We start from the raw sequence: 17,441 nt of genomic DNA, 5'->3' as shown, positions 1-17,441 counted from the left end.
ATTTGAAGCATAATTGATGCTCTCCTACAGCAAATGGGACACAGCAAGCTTCAATAATTAGTTAACTAGTAACTAGATATTCCAGATTTTAATGGTGTTCATTTAGCAACAAGTTTTGACCAGGTCTCCTCTATAACTCCTAATGATATGGGGATATTTTGCATATGAATATTTTTGGAGCAACAGTTTGCTATTGTATTTGAAATGCAGGATTTTTAACAGTGCTCATGTCTCCAAATGAGACACATCAATTTTCTGATTTGATCAGGTTATCAATGAGGAATTGCTGTAAGATTCTCAAGATTATCATTTTAAATTTTCATTTAAGTGATCGTGTGTAAATTGTTTGTTTGCAGAGCTTCTGCTACAACTAGCAGAAATTAGCCTATCATTGCCAATTTCTTTATTTTAATCATAAAATTTAAGTGAGCGTAGAATTTGATTGTAATAGTTGAAATAGTTGATGTTTTCTGTGAACTACATAATACTAATCAGACTTTTTGATCTGCCCAATATCCCAGATGTCAAAGACTTTATTCATGCTGAGCCAATTGTGAAAGTGTTAGATGGGTTGAAGGTCAGATGCTTGAGGAGAGGTGTGCTTCATATTCAGCTATGGGTGACCAATGGTTAGTACATGGTTGGAGATACTAATGTGCCCTCCACTGCACCAACATTCATTTGGTGATTGTCAATCCTGTGGTTAAAGTGTTTTAGTTTGGGAATCTTTTTACCTTGGGTTTTTTTTTTAATTAAGCCAATTTTATTAATGTTTAAATGATCTAAATTTAGTTGCAATATCAGGCCATCGGAAACATTGAAAGTAGTTGACTACTTTTGACAGGGTATGAGTCTTTCACCTCACAGGACACCTCTTTGGCATTGAGGTTCAGCTCTTCCAAAACTTCACACTTGGAAAATGTCTAACACAATCCAACCCAACATTATAGTTAGGTTTGGTATAATATTCCAATTTTGTATTTTTTTACATTTTTTCTATCATTTCTAATAATAGGTAGCTTAGTATTTGAAGCATCTTATGAGCTTTGGATGTCAATAGAGCCATTTTGACTTTGTACAGACAAGCTATACAAAAAGACCAGGAAATATATTGCATACAATGAAAATCTGAAACAAAATAAAGCATTGAAAATACTCATCAGGTTAGATACTGCTTGTTGACCTTTGATTGAACTGGTTTGCCCCTGCAGAGATAATACCTGGCTTGCTGAGGATTTCCAATGTTTTTTGTTTCAGATCAACAAAAGGATACAAGTAATATGTGATAGACTGATCTTGGGTTTCTTCAGAAAAATTCATTCGAGGGGGATAATCCTGCTGTTGGGATGATGTATATCTACTAACAGTGGTCTCGGGCAATATTTCTCAACGTGGTCTGTGTGTTTGTTAAAGGTTCATAGTGAAGGCAAATGCACCATAAACAAGTAAGGTGTGAGGCATGGTTGTAAATTTAATGACAAAAAAATAATGACAATTCTCAAAAAATATCCCTACCAAAGCAAATATAATAACATTGATGGTTTGGGAAGGGACTCAAGATCACCAACAACCTCCTCCATGAATTTGATATTGGTGGATTGTTGGAAGTTAAAGAATACACAAGGTATCATGGGTGAAAGAAAGGTTGAGAACCACTGGTCTGGGAGATGAAGTTGATTTGGAACTATATTGCAACAAAATAGAAAATAAATTGGTACTTTACATGTTGATGGAAATATTTAGTTTGAAAACAATATTGTTCACAGAAGAATACAACAGAACCATCGAACATTACAGAAAATGCCCTTTGGCCCTTCTAGTCTGTGCCAAACTCTTCATAGTTCCACTGACCTGCATCCAGTCCATAACCCTCCATGCTCCTCCAAATAATTATGTGAAACTTGAGGACACATTCACCACTTCAGCTGGCAGCTTGTTCCACACTCCCACTTTCTGTGTGAAGAGGTTCGCGCTAAACATTTCTTTTTCACCCTTAACCCATGTACTCAACTAACCTCAGTGGAAAAAGCCTATTTGCATTTGCTTAGCTAGACCCTTGTGATTTTGTATACCTTTATCAAATTTCCCCTCATTCTTCTCTGCTCCAGGGAATAAAGTCCTAATCTTTTTTAATTTTCCCTGTAAATTAGAATGTTGATTTCCCAAATTTTTATAGTAATGTTATCTTTCTATGTGTACCTGCCATTCAGATTTGTAAATTTTTGCTTCTGGGCTTTCATTCACCATAAAATTAAGCCCTTCTTTCAAATAGATTTAACTTTTTATTTTGAATGTGCTCAATAGCTCATTTAAAGTAGACATTTGTACTAATTTTACTCTATTTTCAAAACCTGCTCAAATAGAACAAAAATAAAGTTAAATGTCACTTGCTTTGAATTAAGTTGTTGAGGAATACCCTAGCCACATTTCAATATTTGGATACGAGAACACTGGAAAGGATCAGAAAATTACAGATGTCACCTCCAAGTTCAAATAGAGGTGGATGAACCTGACAACTGGAGGTTCAATAATCTAATGCAGAATAGGAATATACAGTAAGTGATGGCTTTTGTAACCATAGAAGAGATATTTCTCTTGCTGTCAAAGTTATTCAATGAGTTTGCATGATTATTGAGTTAAAACTGCTTTTAATCTTCACTCCACTATGCCAACGTCAGGTTTAATTCAGAAGACTCCTCTGGCTCATGCCGTATGACAAATGTAACCTAATGGCAGGTAGCCAGCAGAAGATCTGCCTTGTAATAAAAAAAATCTGTGCCAACTTGGCCACATGAGGTAAACAATAGGATGATTTTTTTTCTCTCTGGGATAAAGCTGATAATATGACATTTGTTTTTACTTTGGTCCAATGCTTCAGGAAGGTAATGGATAGATCAGAGATGCCCAAACCATGCACGGTGCTAAATTTGACCCAACGCATGCCTTATACTACTGGAGGGAAATGGTGCTAAGATGTAAGCTACAATGCTTTGCTGCCCCAAGCATGATGTCCTGCAAGTTGTGGAACATTCTGACTTTGGCTTGTCAAGAATATCCCATGGAGGATATAGATGGAGAGGAAGGGGAATTGGAAGAATGTTGGATCAAACTGGCAGATTAGGTAGTGGGCTGTTTTAGAACATTGGAAGTGACAGGTCAAGTATGTTTAAGTGGAGCAATAAACCATGATTGAAAATAAAAATACTTAATAGATAAACATGATTTTCTGACACCAAGCTAGGTTTTTAATTAACATTAAAGCCAGCCTCCATTTTATCTGTTTCAGTACATCTCTGGGTCTTGGCTATGCTGCAGAATTTTGCAAAATTATTCAAAAGTATGCCATTAAACCACTAACAATTTCATCGTGTATTTTGGTGTAACTGCATGCTCAGAGCCTTGTCTACCATTGAAATGCAGTCATGAGGTAGATGCTGTTTAATCGAGATGTGTGTTATTTTAAAGGAGATAAAAGAGCAGAGTGACTGTTGGAATCTTTTTCATATTTTGGAATTATCAATGTCAGTTAATAAGATGGTTATGGAAATATAACCTTGTAAAGCCATTTGGATTTTAGTGACTCATTTAAAAATTAACTTTTTTTACATTGTTGTATTTATCTGGATCTAAATATTTTTAAAATGCACTCTTCAGTTTTAAAGTAGCCATTGAGTTTAATTGAAACAAAGAAAATTTTCAAATACGATATGCCTGTTCTGAAGCATAATGCATTTGTCAGTTTTCTCTTCATTTGTTAATACTTGAATGTAAATATGTGTTGTAATCCAAGTCACCCCAAGTATAGTCTGATAACAGTTCTAGAATTTTAGAGGTACAACGTGGTAACAGGCCCCTCTGGCCCATTAGCCCACACCATCCAATTACATCCATGGGACCATTTAAAGACCTATCGTCTTTGAAGCATGGGAGGAAGCAAGAGCATGTACAAGTTCCGTACAGAGCACTGGATTTGAACCTGGGCCACTGACATTGAAATAGTGTGGTTAAACTGTGCTGATTTAGTTGAGAATGATCTGTTAAAATCAATACAAACTCAAAGTTGTATCAATTAAATCTTGAAGTACATTTCTAATAGTATTCTGAAATGCTTTTTGAATTTATAATTGCATCTATTTTTCTGCTGTGCATTTTTTAAAAGAAAGCCATTTTATAGCTCAGAAATTGTAGATTGTTGCACTTAGTCTGTAAATAAGTATGATGTAAATCATTCAATAGGGCAATGCTTAAGGTGTTTAATACTTTGAGACTTCATTTGCAAAATTGACTGCTCTGAATGCTGTAGTTTTTTTATAAATTGGAAGATGCAGCCACAAAAAAAAAATCAAAAGTAAATAAAGCAAACTCTCAGCTGGTCAAGTAGAATCTGTGATGAGAAAAGAACATTTAAAAAAAAAAATCAGGCAAATGGACTTAAAAGCAAGTGTGTTTTATTGTGAATTAAAATCTTTGTGAGCAGCAGGAGGCTTTCTGCAGCTTGAGGCAAAACCTGTTACTTAGACCCTTAAATATCCAGTGTGAACAAATTTGTAGATCCAAATATACATATCAAATTTCAACTCTCATTTGGTCTATTACAATTACCTGTTCTATTAACTGTATTTAATGAGATCAAACCAAGTTTTTTTTTAATGAAAAGTTGAATTAATTTGAAGGGATGGTATTGCATTAGTTTAAAACTTGAAATGAGGTATCTAATGGATAGCAATGGAAAATATCCTATTGCTATATTCATAGATGTAGCCTTAATGTACTTTGTTGGAAGCAATGACCTCAAATTTGAAAGTGAATAATTGATTCACATATTGTCTCTTGTTAATGGACGAAGCAGGTCTTCCACCTTGTTGATTAAGATGGTATATCCAGTGAATACTTTAATTGCATAGGCAATAAGTCTTTTAATGCAGTGATGAGCATTTGCTATTTGTAAGTACAAATTAACCAATTCACATTTTTTTTTGGTTGAATAATACATAAAGTATGAAAATGAAATGACACTTGCATCCTTGACTTTATAAACTGTCATAGTGTTAAAGTATTATAAATTGCTGTTTGCTTGGCTATTGTGTTCAGTTGCACACATAATTTTAGAAGATTGTCAATAGAGAATACTGTAAAAACATAAGCTGGAGGATTTCTGCCGGTTTTGCAGTGTCCAGAGGGGGTAAAGATGTATTACTGATGATTCGGGCCAGAGGCCTTCAAGGTACATAAGCAAAATGCCGACAGGTGTCTGCATAAAGATTAGGGTGAGAAAGAATGAGAGAGAGAGAGAGAAGTCTAGACCAAAGGCCAAAATGTGTACATTGGATAAGATTAAAAAGTAACATTTGCTTTTGCCCCTGTGAAGGAACTAGAGGAAACGAGACAGGGGGCAAAAATCTTTGGGGTGGTAACACAAACCGGAGAAGTCTGTTAATGCCATCCAGTTGGAGGTTACCCAGATGGAAGATGGGGCGTTGTTTCTCCAATTTTCAGGTGATCTCTGGCAGAACACTGGAACATTACCAAGGAAGGGAGGTTTAATATGTAGGAGCCAAGGAAGCTATAATTATTATTCTTGGAACCTGGGATGAAGAAGGGGTGGGGTAAGTTGCAGAGTATCTCTACAAGGGTGGCATGGTTAGCACAATGCCACTGCCAGCAACCCACGTTTGAATCCACCACTGTCTGTAAGGAGTTGGTATGTTCTCCCCATGTTGGTCAGTTTCTGGGTATTCATGTTTCCTCACACCCTTTAAAAACCATGTACAGAGGTTGTAAGTTAATTGGGATATTTGGGTGACATGGGCTCTTGGACTGCAAGGGCCTGTTACTGTGCTGTATGTCTAAATTTTTAAAAAGTGTCTGGATAATGAAATGACCTTGGCTCAATTTTGGTTGACTCGTTTGAATTTTATATTTTGTTGACTTGGAGTCAGAATTTGTAAGATATGTCACAAAGCTATAACCCATAACCCGCACAAATGGTAGATGTGTAGTTCCAGCATAAACCCCTTCTGTGGTGATGATGCTGAAGAGTTTGGATGGTTATTGTGTTGTTTATCTACTTTATCGTGCCATAGCTTCACATTATATGTGCTGTGATTTTTCTATACACAACTTGCACATGTAGTACATATCCGCAAGTAATACAGAGCACCAAAAAGGTGACAATTGAAATAGCAGAGCCTATATTTTTCATCTTAATACTTTAGACTTCAATCATGTGTGGTCCTGAATTTGATTTTTTTTAAAATATTAAGTGTTGGTCCCTGCTTTCAACACATTTTCATGTATCTGCGAAGTCTGAACCATATTTCACATTAGACCATAAGACAGAAGTAGAAATGAGCTATTCAGCCCGAGTTTGCCTTGTGAGTAGATTCATTTTCCCAATCAGCCCATCTCCCCATGTCCTTTAATGCCCTGGGTAGTCGAGAACCTATCAATACTCCATGTGAGGTCTCCTCAGAACTGTAAAAAACCTCAACATCACATCTCTGCTCTTGAATTCTATTCCTCTTGAGATGAATTTGCCTTCACCACTGACTCAGTATGCAAGTTTACCATTGGCTATCTTGCACAAGGACTCTTAGGCCTCTTTGCATCTGAGTATTTTCAATTTACACACCATTTTTTAAATTTTTTTTTAACCAAAGTGCAAGACTGTACACTTTCTGATATTGGGCAGAGAAGTGGCAAAAGAAATAGATTCTCCTAATCTGTCTAAATCCTTCTGCAGCCTCCCGGTTTCCTCAATGCTACCTGTTCCTCTGTCTATTTTTATATTATCTGCAAACTTGGCCATTTCATAATCTAAATCATTAAAATACAACATAAAAAGAAACGGCCCCAAAATGGACCCCTGTGGAACACCACTAACAACTGGCAGCCAACCATACAATGTGATCCCTCCATTCTGACTCTCTGCTTCCTGGCGATATTCTACCTGTTCAATGTTTCCTCTTGTTAAGTAGCCTCAAGTGTGGCACTTTGTCAAACGTCTAAAAATCCAAATACACAACGTCTGCATTCCTTTATCTAACCTGCTTGTCACTTCTTCAAAGAATTCCAATAGGTTTGTCAAGCAAGAGTTTCCCTCGGGGAAACCATGCCGGCTTTGGCCTATCTTGTCACATACTCTGTAACCTCATCTTTGACAATCCTCTCCAACATCGTCTTAACCAGTGATATGTCAGGCTAACCAGTCTTTTTTCTGCTGCCTGCCTCTCTTCTGGGACCATATCTGAAAGATTATCAATGACTCCACAATCTCTGCCTCTACTTTCAGAACCCAAGGGTGCGATCCATTTATCCACCCTTAGACTATTCAATTTTCTGAGCACCTTCTCCCTTGAAATAGTAACTATACTTACTGTCTGGTGATTTTTTTTTTCCACAGTGAAGACTGATGCAAAATACTTAGCTCCTCTTCCATCTCCTTGTATCCGATTATTATTTTTACAGTGTCATTTTCTAGTGGTCCTATATCTACTCTTCTCTTGCTCTTTATACTTGAAGCTTTTTGTATCAACTTTGATATTATTTGTTAACCTACTTTTATACTTTATCTTTTTCCTCTGAGTTTTTAAAATTACTTTGTTTATTTTAAAATTCCCAATCCTTCATCTTCCTACTATTTTTTGCTTCCTTGTATGCCCTCTCTTTTGCTTTTATGTTGTCAGTTTGTCCCTTGTCAGATACAAATGTGACATTTTTTCATTTGAACATTTCCAATTTTTTTGGCATGTTTCTATCCTGCAGCTTCCTTGTTTCTTGCAGAAACTATCTATTACTGCACTGCCATTGACCCTCCTTCTCATGCCACTGTAATTCCTTTACACCACTGAAATACTGACACGTGACTTTAGTGTCTCCTGTGAAATCTAAAATTGAACTCATGTTTTGATCGCTGCCCCCTAATCATTCCTTTGCTCTAATCTCTCTAACCACCTCAGGTGCATTACATAACTCCCAATCCATTTCAGCTGATCTCCAAGCGAACTCATCAACAAACTGCTCTAAAAAAAGCAATCTTGTAGGCTTTCTTCAAATTTTCTTTCTCTTTCAATCCAGTCCCTACCTCGTTTTCCCATCTACTTGCATATTAAAATCTGCTATGACTACCATAACATTGCCCTTCTGACATATTTTCTATTTGCTGTTGTAATTTGTTGTCAACATCCCAGCTACTATTTTGAAGTCCGTATATAACACCCAACGGTGTCTTTTTCCCTTGCTATTTCTTATCTTAACCCACAGTGGTTCTATATTTTCTGATCCTATGTCACCTCTTTTTAATGTTGCATCTGGCCTGTCAGCCTCACAGGTGGGCAGAACTAACCCTTGATTGGCAGGTGAGGTGACTTCCGACTAGCTTCTAGCTGAAGAAATCACATGACCCTCCACAATCCACATTCTGACCAGGTTCCAGATGGAGAGGTCATGTGACCCTCCACAATGCACACTACATTTCATCCCTTGGAAGTCATCACACCATGCCAATCCATTTACAGGCTTGTACTGAGCAGACACATTTACATCACACACAGCCCAAACACACTGATGGCCTGTCAACTTTTCCCCAGCCCCATAGTTTCCCCATGGGATGTTATGTTCAAGTACTGGTCCCTGGCTTGTTTAATTTGTTTACTGACTCTCATGTGCAGCGAGTGAGGGGTATTTCCCCAACCATCCCGGAATGCAAGTGCAGCACTTCTTACCAACAACAGCACCGGCACCACCTCCATCTCTGAGCAGGTGGTCCAAGGCCATCCTGACTCATTCTTATGCCAGCATCTTCACCATGGTGGCCATTCATCCAGGTGCTCCTTCAGATTTATGAGGCATATTGTCACATGCATTACAGATAGCAGCTGCCATCCCATGGGTAGCCAGGGATTAGCCCCATGGAGCACCCACCTTTACTGTGCTGTCATCTGAGGATCCTCTGGTTCCTGGATACCATTGCTACTTGCCCTCTCACTGATTCCTCAGACCAGTTCTGGTTCTACAATCTGCACAAAACACTTACAAGACCCACTCACCATCTGGGGACTCACACTGAGAGTCAGATTATGTATTGGCCAGATTTTACACAGGGAATGACCTGTCTTTGAGCCACCAACCCCACTGAGGGCCATCAGATGTATGGCTGTTACTGGTGTGGGGGGAAATTGACTGGTGATCATTACCTCCCCAACCCAGGAATATCAAAACACACAAAACCAGACAGATTCCACTCCCCCACCCCAACCAGAGTTTGTTTTCAGTGTCAGTAAGGATCAGTGATCATGACAGCCATATTTAATCACAACCATATAACAATTATAGCACAAAAACAGGCCAGTTTGGCCCTTTTAGTCCAGGCCAAACACCTTCTCCCTCCTAGACCCATTGGCCCGCACCCAGCCGATAACCTTCCATACCTCTCTTGTCCATATACCTATCCAACTTTCCAGCGATTAAAAATTTCCATGGAAACAGCTGCTGCCAGTCTTACAGGAGAGATCTTTGCATAATAAGTGGCAGAACTGGTTCTTGGTAGTTATTTTTTCAAACTTTATTTAAAAGATAGTTTATAAAACATAACATATAGTATAGAAATAATAAAAAAAAATTCTTTACATTATCACCCACCCTCCCACCCCGACAGCCAACTCTCTTGAGGGTAGCAAAAAAAATAGATTATGTAAAAAGAAAGTATTATAAATGATAATAACATTTCAAAGTATATCTAAATGCATATATTTCAAAACAGGAGACAACTTACTAACAAGAAGAATAAGTATCATGTAAATTAGAAGTAATTTTTTCCATAACAATACATACTTTCAATTCATTATGCCAATGTGATATATTAATCTCAGTATCATCTTTCCAAGTACTAGCAACACATTTATGTGCTACTGATAACACCAAATGTACAAAAGCAATTTGAATTTTGTCCAAACCCATTCCCCTTAACAAATACAAATTTCCCAACAAAAAAGTCATTAGATCTAGTGGTAATATAAAATTATATAATTTTTCCAAAACTACTTTAATTCATTGCCAAAATGATTGAACTTTAACACAAGTCCAAATGGCATGTAGAAAAGTTCCAATACATGAGCCACATCTAAAACAAGAATCAGAATTACTAAACCCATATTTTTTATAGCTTTTCCAGGGTCAAATATAAATGATGTAAAAAAAAAAAAAAAAAATTATAATTAACCATTCCATATCTTACGTTGGTCAATTTAATTACATTGCCACACATATTTGCCGAATCATCTTCAGGAAAAATAAATACTAAATCACTCTCCCATTTAAGTTTAGATTTCTCCCAATCTGACTTATCCATACTATCTTGTAACAAATTATACATAACTGAAATAAAACCTTTTTTTTGGTATAGAGGAAATCAAAGATTCAAATCTCGACAAAGTAGGTAAAATCATCTCTCTACCATAATTATCTTTTATCAAAGCTTTAAGTTGATAATACGCAAACAAAGAATTTACAGATATATCAAATCTTTCTCTCAATTGATTAAAAGAAAGAAATTACCCCTCTACAAAACAATCTTATATTGTCTTTATACCTTTAGAATCCCAAATCTTTAAATGATTATTAAACATTGAAAAAGGAATAAACTGATTGTTATACAATGGAGTTAAAATTGATAATTTATCTTTCGACCCTAACACCCTATTTTTTTTAATCCAAATCTTTAACAAATGTTTCAATATTGGCATATCATATTTCTATAACAAAATGAAATTCCAACAAAATATAAATTCATGTATCTCAACCCTAGAAATACATGCCATCTCCACTTTAGCCCAGCTAGGAGGCTGATCTAAATCCATCAATCTACTAACAAACTTCAACTGGGCCGCTTCATAATAGTTTTGAAAATGTGGTAATTGTAGTTTGCCCAATGCATACTTCTATGTAAGTTTATGCAATGCCTCTTGAGTTAATTTACCTTTCCAGAAAAACTCTCGCACAGCTTTATTCAAATCTTGAAAAAAGCCCTTAAAAAGTAAACAAGGTATTGACTGAAATAAATATTGAATTCGAGGGAAAATATTCATTTTAATACAATTAACCCAACAAATCAAAGTTAATGGAAGATCTTTCCACTTATTCAAATCTGCTTTAATCCATCTTAATATAGGTACATAATTTAATTGATATAATGATTGATAATTAGTATCCATAAACACCTAAATATTTAATTTTACTTGTCCACTTTAATTTTGTAATAGCTTTAAATTCAGAATAATCTCCCATTCCAACTGGTAAAAATTTCACTTTTATCTCAATTAACTTTATATCCTGATAACTCTTCAAATTTCAACAAACACTCTTGAAATTGTTTCAACGACCGTTCCTGTTCCGTCAAGTATACCAACACATCATCCACAAATAAGTTAATTTTATATTCTTCATTCTTAACCCTCATCCCTCTAATTTCTTCATTTTGTCTAATAGCCGGAGCTAACGGTTCAACAAATGCAAATAAAGCTGGTGACAATGGGCAGCCCTGTCAAGTTGAATATGTCAATTTAAATGGTAAAGAAATCTGTCCATTTGTCACCACCCTAGCATTCGGGTTCATATATAAAACCTTAACCCAACCAATAAAAAAGGGCCAAATTTAAATTTCTCTATCATTTTAAATAAAAAATCCCACTCAACCCTATCAAAAGCTTTTTCTGCATCTAATGCAACTAGTGGTTAGGTTGCTTTTGATATGGATTGAACAAAGTAATTAATCTAAGTATATTGTCTGATGCATTTCTAGTCTTAATAAAACTTGTTTGATCAATATGTACCAATTTGGGTAAATATTTAGCAAGTCTATTAGCTAATACTTTTATAATCTACATTTAATAAAAAAAAATGGGTCTATATGAAGACACTTTTAATGGATCTCTATCTTTCTTTTGGAATAACAGTTATTAAAGCACTTGAACATGATTCTGGTAACTTCTGATCTTCAGTAACTTGATTCAACACTTCAAATACATTAGAGAAATCATCATAAAAATTTTTATAAAATTCCACTGGGATTCCATCATCCCCTGGGGACTTTCCATTAGGCATTTCCTGAATAGCTTCCTTAATTTCAAAATCCATAAATGGAGATTCCAATTCCTGAACATCATTTCCATCTAATACCGGCAACTTTAATTTAGATAAGTAAGAGTCAATAGAACCATTATCCTGTTTCCCCTCCGAAGTCTATAATTTTAGATAAAATGAATAAAACTGGTCATTAATTTCCTGAGGTTTATAAGTAACTTTTTTGAATTATTCTTAACAGCATTAATAGTCTGAGATGTCTGTTCAAGCAAGTACTTTATGAGCTCTTTCCCTCAACTCATAATAACATTGTTTAGATCAATTAATTAAGCACTCAAACTGATAAGTTTGTAAAGTATTATAACGTAATTTCAACCTCTCTAATATGACTTTTTAAATCTTCTGTTACACTTTTCTGAAAATCTTTCTCTAACTCAGCAATTTTATTTTCTAACTCTAAACTTTCTGCCATATATTGTTTCTTAACTTTCGTAGAATAGCTAATAATCTTCCCCTCAAATAAACTTTTAAAGCATCCCATTTTACAAAATGACTATCCACAGAATTAACATTCTCAGTCAAAAATAAAGAGATATTCTCTTTAACAAAAGTAACAAAAATAACATTGCATTAAACCTCCATCGAAATGATGGACGTACTACCTCCAAACTTTCACAAGAAAAAAGTAATAATGAATGATCTGATATAACTCTACTTTTATATTAAGCTCATAGTACTCTACCTTGTAAAGGTGCTGATACCAAAAATAAATCAATTCTAGAAAACTAATCATGTCGTGAAGAATAAAAAGAAAAATCTTTCTCTGTAGGATTAACTTTTCTCCAAATATCCACCAAATTTAAATCTTTAATTAATGCATTAATTTGTGTTGCCATCTTTGATTTCCTTATACTTTTTGGATTTCTGTCCAATAAAGGGTCCAGAACACCATTAAAATCACCACCAACTAAAACATTTTAATTATCTTGAGTTAACATTAAAAAACCTTCTGAAATAAACCGCTCATCATCTATATTAGGGGCATAAAGATTCAGCAAAGTCCAAGATTCAGCAAAAACTTTACAGTTCACTCTAATATTCTGCCAGCATACCCCAATGAAGATTCCAATTCAAATGGTAATTTTTTATGAATCAAAATCGCTACTCCTCTTTGCCTTAGAATTAAAATAATAAGAAAAAACATGACCAACCCAATCTCTTTTCAATCAAATGTGTTTCTTGTAAAAAAAGCAATATCAATTTTCATTTTTTTAATATAAGCCAATATTCTCTTTCTCTTAATTGGATTATTTAATCCCTCAACATTAAAAGTTGAAAAATTCAATTTAGACATCTTTTTTAACTACTAATATATTTACACACTATAAAATAATGCTCCCCTCTATAATTCCTCAAAAAAAAATCCCTCAAAAAGAAAATAATTAAAAAAACCCCCCACAAAAACACAAAAACAACCACCCTAAAAATCTGGGTGTGGTAAACCCACTAGTGGCAGATGACTATCAAAGTTTTCAGTGTCATCCACCCCCCCCCCAGCCAGATACATATTTATTATTCAATAAAAAATAGTCCACATATTCAGCCCAATGATTCCAAGACCAATGACTGCTCTGAATCTTCAACATCAAGACGACTTTGTGTCAACTCTTCTTTCTTTCCATTCTTTTCATACTTTCCATACCCATGTCCATTTCCATTTTCATTTACCCTCCTCTTGGGAGACAATGGAGGAGAACGCCCATTTCTTCGCAGTTCCGGCAAAGAATTAGCAAAAACCAAAGCATCATGATTATTCTCAAAGAATTGAGATTGAAAATTTCCATTTAAAAACCTTCAAAATTGCAGGATAATGAAAAGCAAACTTGTAGCCCTTTCGCCACAAAACATCTTTAGCTGTATTAAATTCTCGTCATCTTCTAATAACCTCTTGGCTCAAATTGGCATAAAAGAACACTGTTATTTTGAACCATTAATGGAGACTGACTCTGCCATGCTTTCTGTACCCCCATACGTAGAATCATTTCTCTATCTTGATATTTTAAACAACGAACCAAGACTGCCCTTGGTGTTTGTCCTGGAAGTGGTTTTCTTCTCAGAACTCTGAGCCCAATCCAATTCCAAACCTTCAGGAAAAAACTCTTTACCCAGCACCTCTGGGATCCAATGCTTAAAAATTTTTATAGGATCAGAACCTTCAATGTCCTCTGGAAGACCAACTATTTTCACATTATTCCTTCGGCTTTGATTTTCCAACAAATCTATCTTCTTCAATAAATCTCTTTTTTGAATCCCCCAATCTACAAAAGAACCTTCCACTTTTAAAAATTTTTCTCTATTACGTTCCACCTGGTTTTGACACTCAGAAAAGGCTGTTTCAATTTTCTTAAAATGATCTTTCACAGTATCAACTGATTTTATTGTCTATTAATATCACTCTTAACTACAATCATTTCCTGTTTCATAGTTGACATTTCATCACACTGGGTATTCATTTTTATTTTCATCTCCATAAATCCTTGATTCATCTGAGTTGATATTTGTTTTGACATATTGTCCATTTGACAAGCAATCCCTTCCAAAACAATAAACACTGAATCCATTCCAGATTCCACCTCCACTTTTTGAGGTCTGCCTCCTTTAACTACAGGCTCCTCCTCCTGGACAAATTCCAGTAATGTAAGTTCCTCTTCTTCCTCAGTCATCGTAGATCCTTTAACTAAACAGCTGCAGGTCTGGACACCCAACGCCGGCACCCCGACCTCTTCGGGACGTCGGCGTTCGGGCTCCCCCACAGCCCATACTTTGTCCAGCAATTCTTCAACCCGGGATGCCCCACACAAGCCAGCCATGCAAGCTTCACGTGAACGCGAGTTAGCAACGGCTGAACTCACCAAAGTGTCGGCGCCATCTTGCGGAGGCAGGATCGGCGCCAAGGTCAAACTCGAACGGGCTGGAGTCCTCTGAGGCTTGGAGACTCCCAACAAAGATTCCATGGATCCAGCTAAGCAGGTAGGCCTCAATTCTTCCACACTTTTGTATGGTAATTTTTCTCTGAAGTTGAGGTTTAAATTTTTCACATTAGATGCCATCATAAATCACTGTTATTTAAACAAGTTCTACACCGACCTGCGCAACCTCATCCAACGTACCCCTACAGCCGACAAGGTTGTCATCCTGGGCGACTTCAACGCTCGTGTCGGCAAAGACTCAGAAACCTGGCCAGGAATCCTGGGCAAGCATGGCGTCGGCAAGTGCAACGACAATGGGCGCCTCCTGTTGGAGCTCTGCGCAGAACAGCGGCTTGTCATTACAAACACCCTTTTTCAGCAGAGGGACAGCCTTAAGACCACCTGGATGCATCCCCGATCCAAACACTGGCACCTCCTGGACTACATCCTGGTGCGAGAAAGTGACAAACAAGATGTGCTCCACACCAGGGTCATGCCTAGCGCGGAATGCCACACTGACCACCGGCTGGTTCGCTGCAAGCTCAACCTTCACTTCATGCCAAAGCCCAGGAACAATAAAGCCCCCAGAAAGAGGTTCATGTTGGAAAACTGCAGTCAGACGAAGCGAGAGGAAACTTCCAGGCAAACCTCAAAGCAAAGCTCAACGTTGCAACCCGCCTCACGGACCCGTCCCCTGAAACCCTCTGGGATCAGTTGAAGACTACCATACTGCAATCCACTGAAGAGGTACTGGGCTTCTCCTCCAGGAAAAACAAGGACTGGTTTGACGAAAACAGCCAGGAAATCCAGGAGCTGCTGGCAAAGAAGCGAGCTGCCCACCAGGCTCACCTTACAAAGCCGTCCTGTCCAGAGAAGAAACAAGCCTTCCGTCGCGCATGCAGCCATCTTCAGCGCAAACTCCGGGAGATCCAAAATGAGTGGTGGACTAGCCTCGCCAAACGAACACAGCTCAGCGCGGACATTGGCGACTTCATGGGTTTCTACGAGGCTCTAAAGGCTGTGTACGGCCCCTCACCCCAAGTCCAAAGCCCGCTGCGCAGCTCAGACGGCAAAGTCCTCCTCAGCGACAAGATCTCCATCCTCAACCGATGGTCAGAACACTTCCAATCTCTTTTCAGTACCAACCGCTCAGTCCAAGATTCCGCCCTGCTCCAGCTCCCTCAACAGCCCCTAAGGCTAGAGCTGGATAAGGTTCCCACCCTGGATGAGACATATAAGGCAATCGAACAACTGAAAAGTGGCAAAGCAGCAGGTATGGATGGAATCCCCCCAGAAGTCTGGAAGGCTGGCGGCAAAACTCTGCATGCCAAACTGCATGAGTTTTTCAAGCTTTGTTGGGACCAAGGTAAACTGCCTCAGGATCTTCGTGATGCCACCATCATCACCCTGTACAAAAACAAAGGCGAGAAATCAGACTGCTCAAACTACAGGGGAATCACGTTGCTCTCCATTGCAGGCAAAATCTTCGCTAGGATTCTACTAAATAGAATAATACCTAGTGTCGCTGAGAATATTCTCCCAGAATCACAGTGCGGCTTTCGCGCAAACAGAGGAACCACTGACATGGTCTTTGCCCTCAGACAGCTCCAAGAAAAGTGCAGAGAACAAAACAAAGGACTCTACATCACCTTTGTTGACCTCACCAAAGCCTTCGACACCGTGAGCAGGAAAGGGCTTTGGCAAATACTAGAGCGCATCGGATGTCCCCCAAAGTTCCTCAACATGATTATCCAACTGCACGAAAACCAACAAGGTCGGGTCAGATACAGCAATGAGCTCTCTGAACCCTTCTCCATTAACAATGGCGTGAAGCAAGGCTGTGTTCTCGCACCAACCCTCTTTTCAATCTTCTTCAGCATGATGCTGAACCAAGCCATGAAAGACCCCAACAATGAAGACGCTGTTTACATCCGGTACCGCACGGATGGCAGTCTCTTCAATCTGAGGCGCCTGCAAGCTCACACCAAGACACAAGAGAAACTTGTCCGTGAACTACTCTTTGCAGATGATGCCGCTTTAGTTGCCCATTCAGAGCCAGCTCTTCAGCGCTTGACGTCCTGCTTTGCGGAAACTGCCAAAATGTTTGGCCTGGAAGTCAGCCTGAAGAAAACTGAGGTCCTCCATCAGCCAGCTCCCCACCATGACTACCAGCCCCCCCACATCTCCATCGGGCACACAAAACTCAAAACTGTCAACCAGTTTACCTATCTCGGCTGCACCATTTCATCAGATGCAAGGATCGACAATGAGATAGACAACAGACTCGCCAAGGCAAATAGTGCCTTTGGAAGACTACACAAAAGAGTCTGGAAAAACAACCAACTGAAAAACCTCACAAAGATAAGCGTATACAGAGCCGTTGTCATACCCACA

The sequence above is a fragment of the Narcine bancroftii genome, chromosome 9 (genome assembly GCF_036971445.1).
Source record: "Narcine bancroftii isolate sNarBan1 chromosome 9, sNarBan1.hap1, whole genome shotgun sequence".
Classification (NCBI taxonomy): domain Eukaryota; kingdom Metazoa; phylum Chordata; class Chondrichthyes; order Torpediniformes; family Narcinidae; genus Narcine; species Narcine bancroftii.
The sequence above is the reverse complement of the archived record's forward strand: the minus strand, read 5'-3'. Positions refer to the sequence as shown.